This window comes from Triticum dicoccoides, chromosome 6A, assembly GCF_002162155.2.
Source record: "Triticum dicoccoides isolate Atlit2015 ecotype Zavitan chromosome 6A, WEW_v2.0, whole genome shotgun sequence".
Taxonomy (NCBI): domain Eukaryota; kingdom Viridiplantae; phylum Streptophyta; class Magnoliopsida; order Poales; family Poaceae; genus Triticum; species Triticum dicoccoides.
Window position 1 is genome coordinate 344,117,035 of NC_041390.1, and position 15,005 is coordinate 344,132,039.

The window sequence follows — 15,005 nt, forward strand, 5'->3', positions numbered from 1 at the left end:
AATGTTGTTCGGAGTCCCGGATGAGATCCCAGACATCATGTGGAGTTCCGGAATGGTCCGGAGGTAAAGATTTATATATGGGAAGTCCTGTTTCGGTCGCCGGAAAAGTTTCGGGTTTTATCGGTAATGTACCGGGACCACCGAGAGGGTCCCGGTGGTCCACCAAGTGGGGCCACCAGCCCCGGAGGGCTGCATGGGCCAAGTGTGGGAGGGGACCAGCCCCTGGTGGGCTGGTGCGCCCCCCACCAAGGCCCAAGGCGCAAGGGAGAGTGGAAGGGGGCAAACCCTAGGCTCAGATGGGCCTAAGGCCCACCTAGTGGTGCGCCCCCCTCTCTCCCCCCTTGGCCGCCCCCCTAGATGGGATCTAGGGCTGGACGCCACCCCTAGGGGTGGAAACCTAGGTGGGGGCGCAGCCCCTCCCCTCCCCCTATATATACTTGAGGTTTTGGGCTGCCATAGACACGATTCAATCTCCTTCTTGGCGCAGCCCTACCCCTCTCCCTCCTCGTCTCTTGCGGTGCTTGACGAAGCCCTGCTGGAGTACCATGCTCCTCCACCACCACCACGCTGTCGTGCTGCCGCTGGATGGAGTCTTCCCCAACCTCTCCTTCTCCCCTTGCTAGATCAAGGCGTAGGAGACGTCACCGGGCTGTACGTGTGTTGAACACGGAGGTGCCGTCCGTTCGGCACTAGGATCATCGGTGATTTGGATCACGACGAGTACGACTCCATCAACCCCGTTCACTTGAACGCTTCCGCTTAGCGATCTACAAGGGTATGTAGATGCACTCTCCTTCCCCTCGTTGCTAGATTACTCCATAGATTGATCTTGGTGATGCGTAGAAAATTTTGAATTTCTGCTACGTTCCCCAACAGCTACACGTGGTCATTTACTCGGACAGTAGTCCCCGAAGCTGGTGGGGCACCGCGGCTGAAAGGACGAGGAGCCCCAGCAGCGTCCTACTTCGAGTGGTTTTGAAAGTATTGCTTCGTCTGTCTTCTGAAGTGTCGACAGTAAGGAGTCGGTCATACTCAAGCATGCTCCTACCTCTTGAGTACTGAGTTGGTTTTCCCCCGAAGAGGAAGGGATGATGCAGCAAAGTATCTTAAGTATTTCCCTCAGTTTTTGAGAACCAAGGTATCAATCCAGTAGGAGGCTACGCGCCAGTCCCTCATACCTGCACAAAACAAATAAATCCTCGCGACCAACGCGATAAGGGGTTGTCAATCCCTACACGGCCACTTACGAGAGTGAGATCTGATAGATATGATAAGATAATGTTTTTGGTATTTTTATGATAAAGATGCAAAGTAAAATAAAAGCAAAGTAAAATCAAAGGAAATAACTAAGTATTGGGAGATTAATATGATGAAGATAGACCCAGGGGCCATAGGTTTCACTAGTGGCTTCTCTTGAGAGCATAAGTATTCTATAGTGGGTGAACAAATTACTGTTGAGCAATTGACAGAATTGAGCATAGTTATGAGAATATCTAGGTATGATCATGTATATAGGCATCATCTCCGAGACAAGTAGACCGACTCCTCCCTGCATCTACTACTATTACTCCACTCATCGACCGCTATCCAACACGCATCTAGAGTATTAAGTTAATGAAAACAGAGTAACGCCTTAAGCAAGATGACATGATGTAGAAGCCCTCCGTGATCGATGCCCCCTCCGGCGGAGCTCCGGAACAGGCCCCAAGATGTGATCTCGTGGATACAGAAAGTTACAGCGATGGAATTAGGGTTTTGGCTCTGTATATGATCGTTTGGGGGTACGTAGGTATATATAGGAGGAAGGAGTATGTTGGTGGAGCAACAAGGGGCCCACGAGGGTGGAGGGCGCGCCTGGGGGGGGGGGGTAGGCGCGCCCCCCTACCTCGTGGCCTCCTCTTTTGTGTCTTGATGTAGGGTCCAAGTCTGCTGGGTCTTGTTCATTGAGAAAATCACATTCCCGAAGGTTTCATTCCGTTTGGACTCCGTTTGATATTCCTTTTCTTTGATACCTTAAACTAGCAATAAACAGCAATTCTGGGCTGGGCCTCCGGTTAATAGGTTAGTCCCAAAAATAATATAAAACTGGATAATAAAGCCCAATAATGTCCAAAAAACAGTAGATGATATAGCATGGAGCAATTGAAAATTATAGATACATTGGAGACGTATCACATGCCTCCTTGTGAATTTGAAATGTCTGCGAGGAGTCAGACGGCTCGCCAGCCGGATGGTTGGCCTGCCGCCCGTTGCTTGCCCGCCATGTGATGCAAGTAGGCTGGGCCAGCCTGCCAAGCCCACGCGCGAGATGGGACCTCAACGCACACTGGGGCCCGCCACTATAGGGCCTCGGCACGCGCGCGGATCCTCTGCTACCAGGGCGAACAGCTAGGGACCCGTGGCAGTTATCACACGCCTTTATTAGCGCGGTAATTGGGGATCGTGGGGGGCGTGGGCGCAGTTAATCCCCACGCCCCCCACGTTCACGCCTCCTCGGCTCCGCTGCTCGGGCTATAAGTAGGGGGAGAAGGGGGGTGGCAGACACACGCATGCCCTCCTCTCCCTTCTCCTTCCTCTTCCTCTCACTGTCGCCGCAACACTCCCATCTCTCGTAGAAGTGCTACCGCAGCCCGTCATCGCCGAGCTTGTCTCCTCCGCAGCGCTACTGCGCCGCTGCGGACTTGCGCACTCGTCGCCGCGCCGTGCCTCCGTCGAGCTCGAGCTTCTCATGGCGCGCGAACAAGCTGGCGCGTGGGACGGCCCCAACGTCCACGAAGATCACCTAGCCTTCCTCCGCCAGATGCGGTGGCTGCCCGCTGAGAACTATGTACGTGTATGCATTCCGCTCGAGACGGAGGTCTCGCCGGCACCGAAAGATGGTGAACGCGTCGTCTTCTGGTCACATTTCCTTCGCGGCCTTGGTCTACCAGCGAGCAGCTTCTTTCGCTCTTTCCTCTAGTTCTACCAACTCCAGCCGCACCACCTTACAGCGAACATGGTGGTGTTGTGGTCCTCCTTCGTCACGCTCTGCGAGGGCTACCCCGGAGTTCTCCCCACCCTCGAGCTTTGGGGGGAATTCTTCTACACCAAGCCCGGCACCGCCACCAAGAAGGAGGCGGCTTAGTGCAGAGCCTTCATCGTGGTGCCGCGTTCGTGTGCCGGGAACTGCTTCCCAGCCATCAGCTTGACACAATCGGTCAAGTTGTGGCAAAAATCTTACTTCTATGTGAAGGAAGTCCACCCGACACTTGACTTCGTCAATCTGCCGCCTTATGCAGCCAACCCGCCGACTGAGCCCCCGCACCAACTAGACCTTCCGGCCAAAGACGACGTCGGCCGCCTTCTCCACCGCCCTCGCCTGGCTCAAGGTGATGACGGAGTCGGAGGGCCTCAAGGCGTCGGACCTGCTGATCGCCTTCATGGAGGGCCGAGTGCTCCCTTTTCAATCCCGGCCTCACATGATTAGCCAGATGTGCGGGCATCGAGACCCGTGCTGGATATGCACCAAGGAGATGCCAGACACGGAGGTGGTCCGACTGGTGAACCACATCTCGAACTGCAAACTCTCGGAGGGGAAGTGGCAGTTCGGCAAGAGGTCGTCCTCCCGTGCACACCCGCCACCTGCGGTATGTCCTTAACTCTTTTTTCTTTATTTGCCAGGTTCTGCCTTGCCGCCTGATCAGTCGGACATCATCCAGATCTTCACAACCCAGCCGGCAGCTGACGCCTTAGAGCAGGGTCACGAGTACCTACCGGACCAAGTAGTGAATGACACGGACGACCCCGACTTGGGGGCGGTCACCCTAGAAGAAGACGACGCACCATTTGGTGGTGGTGGAGCAGGTGGCTCCAGAGGAGGCGGCTCTGGAGGATGCGGCGTCGAGGATTGGCCGAACGACAATGATGAGGAGGCTGAGCCGTGCGGCCCGCACAGCACCAATAAGACAGGCGCGGGCTCCTCAGCCGCGCCAATTGCACCAGGCAGCACCGAAGAACCGAGCCGGCTCGTTGCTGTTCGGCAGCCGACCGAAGAAGCCGAGGAACACGGGCACCGTGACTAGACGACAGGAGGCCGGCGCAAAGGCGGCCCAGTTCCAGAGGGCCCCGATGAAGCCGCCAATGGTATCTGTGTAAGTGTTTGCTTTCTGTTGCGTTTTCTTTTCTTCTTTCTTTTCTTCCTTTCTTCCTTTCTTCTTTTCTTGTTTGAACAGAGCCCCGCTCTTGCTTGAGCAGGCTGCCTCTGCTTCCGTGATCAGGGCGGCGGAGCGCTCCACCAACACCCTCCGCGTGGACCCACTTGCCGACCTCCGGGAGGCGACGGAAAGGAACGCGCAGGAGGCGCACGAGGAGCGGGAGGAGGCGGCAGCGGCCAAGGCGGCGCAAGCGGACGCGGATGCGGCGGCCAAGGCCCAAGCCGATGCCGTAGCCAAGGCCCAGGCAGCCGCGGCCGCCGAGGCGCAAGCGGAAGAGGCCGCACGCGGCCAGGCTCTTCAATTCGTCATTCCTCTGTGGGCCGTGCCACCGGTGCCAGACGCCCTGGCGTTGTCTGCAGGAGTCGGCGACAAACAACCGGTTGTGGAGAGGGGAGGGGGCGATGCCATCATCCTGGGGGCGGAGGCGCCCCTGCAAGCATCGACTGTCAAGGCCCATGGCAGTCGGCCTGATGTGCCTCTGGCGCCGCTAGTCGGCGGCGAGCTGGTGGTGGAGGCGACCCCCGTGGCTCGTACTCTGGTACGCTGGCGCGTGACGATGGCGATTTCAGTGCCACAGTCACAGCAGATTGAACCCGCAAGCTCGTCGGCCCCAAACGCAGAGGCCACCAGCACCGTCCCACCAGAATGGACGCCTGGGGGCAGGACGGGCGTGCAGAACAAGCGGGCGCAGGATGTTTAGGCCCAGCTTCAAGCCCAAGGCGCCGCCCTTCAGCAGTACATGAAGGTGTTCTTGTCGATGATACGTCCATTTTGCATCATGCTTTTATATTAGTATTTATTGCATTATGGGCTGTTATTACACATTATGTCACAATACTTATGCCTATTCTCTCTTATTTTACAAGGTTTACATAAAGAGGGAGAATGCCGGCAGCTGGGATTCTGGCTGGAAAAGGAGCAAATATTAGAGACCTATTCTGCACAGCTCCAAAATTCCTAAAACTCCACGGAAGACGTTTTCCAAATATATAAAAAATACTGAGAGCAAGAACTTCACCAAGGGGCACACCCTGCCCACGAGGGTGGGGGGCATGCCCTACCCCCCTGGCGCGCCGCCTACCTCGTGGGCCCCCTGGTGGCCCTCCGGTGACCATCTTCTGCTATATGAAGTCTTTCGATGGGAAAAATTAACATGCCATCTTCTCGGATGAAACTCCGCCGCCACGAGGCGGAACCTTGGCGGAACCAATCTAGGGCTCTGGCGGAGCTATTCTGCCGGGGAAACTTCCCTCTCGGAGGGGGAAATCATCGCCATCGTCATCACGAACGCTCATCTCATCGGGAGAGGGCAATCTCCATCAACATCTTCATCAGCACCATCTCCTCTCAAAACCCTAGTTCATCTCTTGTATCCAATTCTTGTTTCCAAGGCCGGGATTGGTGCTAGTAGGTTGCTAGTAGTGTTAATTACTCCTTGTAGTTGATGCTAGTTGGTTTAATTGGTGGAAGATCATATGTTCAGATCCTATATGCATATTAATACCCCTCTGATTATGAACATGTTTATGCTTTGTGAGTAGTTACTTTTGTTCCTGAGGACATGGGAGAAGGCTTGCTATTAGTAGTCATGTGAATTTGGTATTCGTTCGATATTTTGATGAGATGTATGTTGTCTCTCCTCTAGTGGTGTTATGTGAACGTCGACTACATGACACTTCACCATTGTTTGGGCCTAGAGGAAGGCATTGGGGAGTAATAAGTAGATGATGGGTTGCTAGAGTGACAGAACCTTAAACCCTAGTTTATGCGTTGCTTCGTAAGGGGCTGATTTGGATCCATATGTTTCATGCTATGGTTAGGTTTACCTTAATACTTTTGTTGTAGTTGCGGATGCTTGCAATAGAGGTTAATCATAAGTGGGATGCTTGTCCAAGTAAGGGCAGCACCCAAGCAGCGGTCCACCCACATACCAAATTATCAAAGTACCGAACGCGAATCATATGAGCATGATGAAAACTATCTTGACGATATTCCCATGTGTCCTCGGGGGCACTTTTCTCTATATAAGAGTTTGTCCAGGCTTGTCCTTTGCTACAAAAAGGATTGGGCCACCTTGCTTCACTTTATTTACTTTTGTTACTTGTTGCTTGTTACAAATTATCCTATCACAAAACTATCTGTTACCACTTATTTCAGTACTTGCAGAGAATACCTTGCTGGAAACCGCTTATCATTTCCATCTGCTCGTCGTTTGGTTCGACACTCTTACTTATCGAAAGGACTATGATAGATCCCCTATACTTGCCGGTCATCAACACTCTTTTCTGGCGCCGTTGCCAGGGAGTGAAGTGCCTTTGGTAGGTGGAATTTGGTAAGGAAAAATTTATATAGTGTGCTGAAATTTATTGTCACTTGTTATTATGGAAAGTAATCCTCTGAGGGGCTTGTTCGGGGTATGTTCACCCCGACCAGTATAGCAAATAGTTGCTCCTCAACCTACTGAACCTAATGTAAATGAAAATGATTGATTCGATATTCCTTCGGGTATGATAGAAAAACTGCTAGCTAATCCTTTTTAGGAGATGGAACAAAACATCCTGATGAGCATCTAATATATGTGGATGAAGTTGGTGGATTATTTAAGCTTGCAGGTGTACCTGGAGATGTTGTTAAGAAGAAGGTATTCCCTTTATCTTTGAAGGGAGACGCATCGACATGGTATAGGCAATGTGATGATATGGGGTCCTGGAATTACAAATGATTGAAATTGGAATTTCATCAGAAGTTTTATCCTATGCATCTTGTTCATCGTGATCGCAGTTACATATATAATTTTTGGCCTCGCGAAGGAGAAAGCATCGCTCAAGCTTGGGGGATGCTTAAATCAATGTTATATTCATGCCCCAATCATGAGCTCTCGAGAAAAATGATTATTCAAAATTTCTATGCTCGGCTTTCTAATAACAATCGCACCATGCTTGATACTTCTTGTGCTCGCTCTTTTATGATGAAGACTATTGAATTCAAATGGGATTTATTGGAAAGAATTAAACGCAACTCTGAAGATTGGGACCTCGATAAAGGTAAGGAGTCAGGTATAACACCTAGTTTTGATTGTGTGAAATATTTTATGGATACCAATATTTTTCGTAAATTTGGCACTAAATATGGACTTGACTCTGAGATAGTACCTTCTTTCTGTGAATCTTTTGCTACTTATGTTGATCTCCCCAAGGAGAAGTGGTTTAAATATCATCCTGCCATAGAAGTAAAACTAGCTGCACCTATTAAAGTTGAAGAAAAGATTGTCACTTATAATGATCCTATTGTTCCTACTTCTTATGTTGAGAAACCACCTTTCCCTGTTAGGATAAAGGATCATGCTAAAGCTTCAACTGTAGTTTGTAAAAGCCATATTAAAACATATACACCTCCTGAGCAAGTTAAAGTTGAACCTAATATTGCTATTATTAAAGATCTCTTGTCTGATAATATTGATGGGCATGTTATTTATTTCTGTAATGAAACTGCTAGAATTGCTAAACCCTATGCTAAAGATAAACCTAGACCTGTGGTAGGCATGCCTGTTATTTCTGTTAAAATAGGAGATCATTGTTATCATGGCTAATGTGATATGGGTGCTAGTGCTAGTGCAATACCTTATTCCTTATACAAAGAATTTATGCGCGATATTGCACCTGCTGAGATGGAAGATATTGATGTCACAATTAAACTTGCCAATAGAGATACTATTTCACCAATGGGAATTGGTATAGATGTTGAAGTCTTGTGTGGGAAATCTAAATATCCTGCTGATTTTCTTGTTCTTGGTTCCCCACAAGATAGGTTTTGTCCCATTATATTTGGTAGACCCTTCTTAAACACTGTTAATGCTACCATCGATTGCAAAAGAGATGTTGTTACTGTCGGTTTAGATGATATGACTCATGAATTTAATTTCTCTAAATTTAGTAGACAACACCGTGAAGAAGAATTACCTAGTAAGGATGAAATTATTGGTCTTGCTTCTATTGCCGTACCTCCTAGTGATCCTTTAGAACAATATTTTCTAGACCATCAAAATGATATGTTTATGAATGAAAGAAGGGAAATAGATGAAGTATTCTTTAAATAGGAACCTATTCTGAAAACAATTTACCTGTTGAAATATTAGGGGGTCCTCCTCCACCTAAGGGTGATCCCGTGTTTGAGCTTAAACCTTTACCTAATACTCTTAAATATGCTTATCTTGATGAGAAAAAGATATATCCTGTTATTATTAGTGCTAACCTTTCAGAGCATGAGGAAGAGAGATTACTGAAAACTCTGAAGAAGCACTGTGCTGCTATTGGGTATACTCTTGATGATCTTAAGGGCATTAGTCCCACTATATGTCAACATAAAATTAATTTGGAAGAAGATGCTAAACCAGTTCGTGATCATCAACGCTGGCTGAATCCTAAAATGAAAGAAGTGGTAAGAAAGGAAATACTAAAGCTCCTTGAGGCAGGTATAATCTATCCCGTTGCTCATAGTCAGTGGGTAAGTCTTGTCCATTGTGTCCCTAAGAAGGGAGGTATTACTGTCGTTCCTAATGATATAGATGAATTGATTCCTCAAAGAATTATTACAGGTTATAGGATGGTAAATGATTTCCGCAAATTAAATAAGGCAACTAAAAAGGATCATTACCCCTTACCTTTTATCGATCAAATTCTAGAAAGATTATCCAAACATACACATTTTTGCTTTCCAGATGGTTATTCTGGTTTGTCTCAAATACCTGTGTCAGCCAAAGATCAATCAAAGACTACTTTTACATGCCCTTTTGGTACTTTTTCTTATAGATGTATGCCTTTTGGTGTATGTAATGCACCTGCTACCTTTCAAAGATGCATGATGGCTATATTCTCTGACTTTTGTGAAAAAATTTGTGAGGTTTTCATGGACGACATTTCTTTCAATGGATCTTCTTTTGATGATTGCTTGAGCAACCTTGATTTGCAGAGATGTGAAGAAACTTATGTTGTCTTGAATTGGGAAAAGTGCCACTTTATGGTTAATGAAGGTATTGTCCTAGGGCATTAAGTTTCTGAAAGAGGTATTGAAGTTGATAATGCCAAGGTTGATGCTATTGAAAAGATGCCATGTCCCAAGGACATCAAACGTATAAGAAGTTTCCCTGGTCATGCCGGATTTTATAGGAGGTTCATTAAGGACTTCTCAAAAATTTCTCGGCCTCTGACTAATTTATTACAAAAAGATATATCGTTTGTTTTTGATGATGATTGTATAGAAGCATTTGAAATACTTAAGAAAGCATTGATTTCTGCACCTATTGTCCAGCCACCCGATTGGAATTTACCCTTTGAAATTATGTGTGATGCTAGTGATTATGCTGTAGGTGTTGTTCAAGGACAAAGAGTTGATTAGAAATTAAATGTTATTCAATATGCTAGTAAAACCCTAGACAATGCTCAAAGAAATTATGCTACTACTGAAAAAGAATTCTTAGCAGTTGTATTTGCTTGTGATAAGTTCAGACCTTATATTGTTGATTCTAAAGTAACTATTCACACTGATCACGCTGCTATTAAATATCTCATGGAAAAGAAAGATGCTAAACCTAGACTTATTAGATGGGTTGTCTTGCTACAAGAATTTGACTTACAAATTGTTGATAGAAAGGGAGCTGAGAACCCCGTTGCGGACAACTTGTCTAGGTTAGAAAATGCGCTTGATGACCCACTTCCTATTGATGATAGCTTTCTTGATGAGAAACTAAATGTCATAAATGCTTCTCATACTGCTCCATGGTATGCTGATTATGCGAATTACATTGTTGCTAAGTTTATACCACCTAGTTTCACATACCAGCAAAAGAAAAAGTTCTTCTATGATTTGAGGCATTACTTTTGGGATGACCCACATCTTTATAAAGAAGGAGTAGATGGTGTTATTAGACGTTGTGTACCTGAGCATGAACAGGAACAAATCCTATGCAAGTGTCACTCCGAAGCTTATGGAGGACACCATGCTAGAGATAGAACTGCACATAAGGTATTGAAATCTGGTTTTTATTGGCCTACTCTCTTCAAGGATGCCCGTAAGTTTGTCTTATCTTGTGATGAATGTCAAAGAATTGGTAATATCAGTAGACGTCAAGAAATGCCCATGAATTATTCACTTGTTATTCAACCATTTGATGTTTGGGGCTTTGACTATATGGGACCCTTTCCTTCCTCTAATGGATATACACATTTTTTAGTTGATGTTGATTACGTTACTAACTGGGTAGAAGCTATTCCAACTAGTAGTGCTGATCATAACACTTCTATTAAAATGCTTAAAGAAGTTATTTTTCCAAAATTTGGAGTCCCTAGATATTTAATGACTGATGGTGGTTTACATTTCATTCATGGTGCTTTCCGTAAAATGCTTGCTAAATATGATGTTAATCATAGAATTGCATCTCCTTATCATCCTCAGTCTAGTGGTCAAGTAGAATTGAGTAATAGAGAGCTCAAATTAATTTTACAAAAGACTGTTAATAGATCTAGAAAAAATTGGTCCAAGAAACTGGATGATGCATTATGGGCCTATAGAACTGCATATAAAAATCCTATGGGTATGTCTCCGTATAAAATGGTTTATGGAAAAGCATGTCACTTACCTCTCGAACTAGAACAAAAGGCATATTGGGCTATTAAAGAACTCAATTATGATTTCAAACTTGTCGGTTAGAAGAGGTTATTTGATATTAGCTCACTTGATGAATGGAGAACACAAGCCTATGAAAATGCCAAGTTGTTTAAAGAAAAAGTTAAAAGATGGCATGACAAAAGAATACAAAAGCATGAGTTTAATGTACATGATTATGTATTGCTATACAACTCTCGTTTAAGATTTTTTGCAGGAAAACTTCTCTCTAAATGGGAAGGTCCTTACGTTATCGAGGAGGTCTATTGTTCCGGTGCCAAAAATATCAACAACTTCGAAGGCAAAAATCCGAAGATGGTGAACGGTCAAAGAATCAAACATTATATCTCAGCTAATCCCATAAATGTTGAAACCAATATTATTGAAACCGTAACCCCGGAGGAATACATAAGGGACACTTTCTGGAACATTTCAGACTCCGAAAAGGAATAGGTATGTGGTGCGGTAAGTAAACCGACTCCAAAACAGTTTTTAAGGCAACATTTCTCCGTTTTGGAATATTTAGAAAAATAGAAAAATAAGTAGCAGTCCGGGAAGGACACGAGGGCTCCACGAGGGTGGAGGGCGCGCCCTACCCTACTGGGATTGCCCCCTACCTCGTGGGCACCTCATGTGCTCTCCGGACTCCGTTTTCATATAGGACACGTATTTTGGTCGGTAAAAATTCATTATATAATCTCACGGGGGTTTTGACTCCCGTATCATGCAAATATCTCTTGTCTTTGTTTTGAGCTGTCCCGCTGCAAACAGAGCAATATGTCGTCCCAGGATTCGGAAGGAGAAAGCTATGAGGCTGACTACCTTGCGGATCCTAAGGTCTATGGGGATGTGGAGCATTGCGGTTGGACTACGGAAGAAGAGGACTATGAACCCAAGGGAAAGGAGGAGACGAGCTCAGATGAAGATGAAGTCCCACTACCCCAACCTGGGGACATGCATGTGGAGTTCAAAAAGTCAAGCCTCCCGGATAGGGTAAACAAACCTAAGATTGAGTTTATCCTATTTTTCCTCTTGCAGGAGAACAAGCAGGAACTATGCAAAAAGATACTGAGCTTGGAGTAGGAGATCGAGGGCTTAAGGGACCAAAATACTATCCTCAAGCGCAAATTAAGGAAGAAGCCTATGCCATCAACAAAATCACCACTGTCTCCACCAACAAAGAAGAATTGAGTATCTGGTATGGGCACTCCACTTGGCAACTGCCAAGCTTGGGGGAGTGCCCCGGTATCGTATCACCATCACTTTTATCTTTACCATTTTTCTTAGTTCAATCCTTTTGGTAATATCTTGATCTAGTAGAATAAAAGTTCTTAGTATGATCTAGTTGTGAGTTTTGCTTTATAATTCTTCTATGTAATCGAGCCCGTGAGCTATATGATAAAGATTAGTGTTGAGTCAAGGGCTTGATTCTTTTGCCATGATCTTAAGTGAATAAAAGAAAAATAGAAAGAAATAAAAAGAAACAAAGAGATCATATGGATCCCATGGAGAGTAATGAGCTCACATAGAAAAAGTATGATGAATAAAAGTTGTTGAGGGTTGACAAACATAGTGTTGGTCATCATTGCAATTAATAGGAAGTAATAAAGAAAGAGAGGTCTTCACATATAGATATACTATCTTGGACATCTTTTATGATTGTGAGCACTCATTAAAATATGACATGCTAAAAGAGTTGACGTTGGACAAGGAAGAAAACGTAATGGGTTATGTTTTCTTACATCTAAGATAAATTATATTGTCATGGATCATCCAACCTAGTTGAGCCTGCCTTTCACCCTCGTGCTAGCTAAATTCATCGCACCAAGTAGAGATACTACTTGTTCTTCCAAATACCCTTAAACCAGTTTTGCCATGAGAGTCCACCATACCTACCTATGGATTGAATAAGATCCTTCAAATAAGTTGTCAACGGTGCAAAGCAATAAAAAATGCTCTCTAAATATGTATGACTTATTAGTGTGGGAGAAATAAGCTTTATACGATCGTGTGATATGGAAGAAATAAAAGCGACAGACTGCATAATAAAGGTCCATATCACAAGTGGCAATATAAAGTGACGTTCTTTCGCATTAAGCTTTTGTGCATCCAACTATAAAAGCGCATGACAACCTCTGCTTCCCTCTGTGAAGGGCCTATCTTTTACTTTTATCCCCTACCCTGCATAAGAGTCATGGTGATCTTCACCCTTCCTTTTTACATTTTATCCTTTGGCAAGCACGGTATGTTGGAAAGATCCTGATATATATGGCTAATTGGGTCTGAGTTTTCATGAACTATTATCGTTGACATTACCCTTGAGGTAAAATGTTGGGAGGCAAAACTATAAGCCCCTATATTTCTTTGTGTCCGATTAAAATCCCATACCCATAAGTATTGCGTGAGTGTTAGCAATTGTGAAAGACTATATGATAGTTGAGTATGTGGACTTGCTGAAAAGATCCTATATGTTGACTCTTTCCTATGTTATGATAAATTGCAATTGCTCCAATGACTGAGATTATAGTTTGTTAGTTTTCAATGAAGTTTACGATTCATACTTGAAATTCTGATTGAATTATCACTCTAGCATAAGAAATCATATGACAGGAATTATATAAGTTGCTGTTCTAAGAATGATCATGATGCCCTCATGTCCGTATTTTATTTTTATCGACACCTCTATCTCTAAACATGTGGACATATTTTTCGATTTCGGCTTTTCGCTTGTGGACAAGCGAGGTATAAGTTTGGGGGAGTTGATACATCCATTTTGCATCATGCTTTTATATCAATATTTATTGCATTATGGGCTGTTATTACACATTATGTCACAATACTTATGTCTATTCTCTCTTATTTTACAAGGTTTACATAAAGAGGGAGAATGCCGGCAGCTGGGATTCTAGCTAGAAAAGGAGCAAATATTAGAGACCTATTCTGCACAGCTCCAAAAGTCCTGAAACTCCACGGAAGACGTTTTCAAAATATATAAAAAATACTAAGAGCAAGAACTTCACCAGGGGGCCACACCCTGCCCACGAGTGTGGGGGGCACGCCCTACCCCCTGGGCACGCCCCCCTACCTCGTGGGCCCCCTGGTGGCCCTCCGGTGACCATCTTCTGCTATATGAAGTCTTTCGATGGGAAAAAATAACAAGCCATCTTCTCGGACGAAACTCCGCCGCCATGAGGCCGAACCTTGGCGGAACCAATCTAGGGCTCTGGCGGAGCTATTTTGCCGGGGAAACTTCCTTCCCGGAGGGGGAAATCATCGCCATCGTCATCACCAATGCTCCTCTCATCGGGAGAGGGCAATCTACATCTACATCTTCGTCAGCACCATCTCCTCTCAAAATCCTAGTTCATCTCTTTTATCCAATTCTTGTCTCCTAGTCCGGGATTGGTGCTAGTAGGTTGCGAGTAGTGTTAATTAATCCTTGTAGTTGATGCTAGTTGGTTTAATTGGTGGAAGATCATATGTTCAGATCCTATATGCATATTAATACCCCTCTGATTATGAACATGTTTATGCTTTGTGAGTAGTTAATTTTGTTCCTGAGGACATCTCAGAAGTCTTGCTATTAGTAGTCATGTGAATTTGGTATTCGTTCGATATTTTGATGAGATGTATGTTGTCTCTCCTCTAGTGGTGTTATGGGAACATCGACTACATGACACTTCACCATTGTTTGGGCCTAGAGGAAGGCATTGGGGAGTAATAAGTAGATGATGGGTTGCTAGAGTGACAGAAGCTTAAACCGTAGTTTATGTGTTGCTTCGTAAAGGGCTGATTTGAATCCATACGTTTCATGCAATGGTTAGGTTTACCTTAATACTTTTGTTATAGTTGCGGATGCTTGCAATAGAGGTTAATCATGTGGGATGCTTGTCCAAGTAAGGGCAGCACCCAAGCACCGGTCCACCCACATACCAAATTATCAAAGTACCGAACGCGAATCATATAAGCATGATGAAAACTAGCTTCACGATATTCCCATGTGTCCTCGGGAGCTCTTTTCTCTATATAGGAGTTTGTCCAGGCTTGTCCTTTGCGACAAAAAGTATTGGGCCACCTTGCTGCACTTTATTTACTTTTGTTACTTGTTGCTCATTACAAATTATCCTATCACAAAACTAACTGTTACCACTT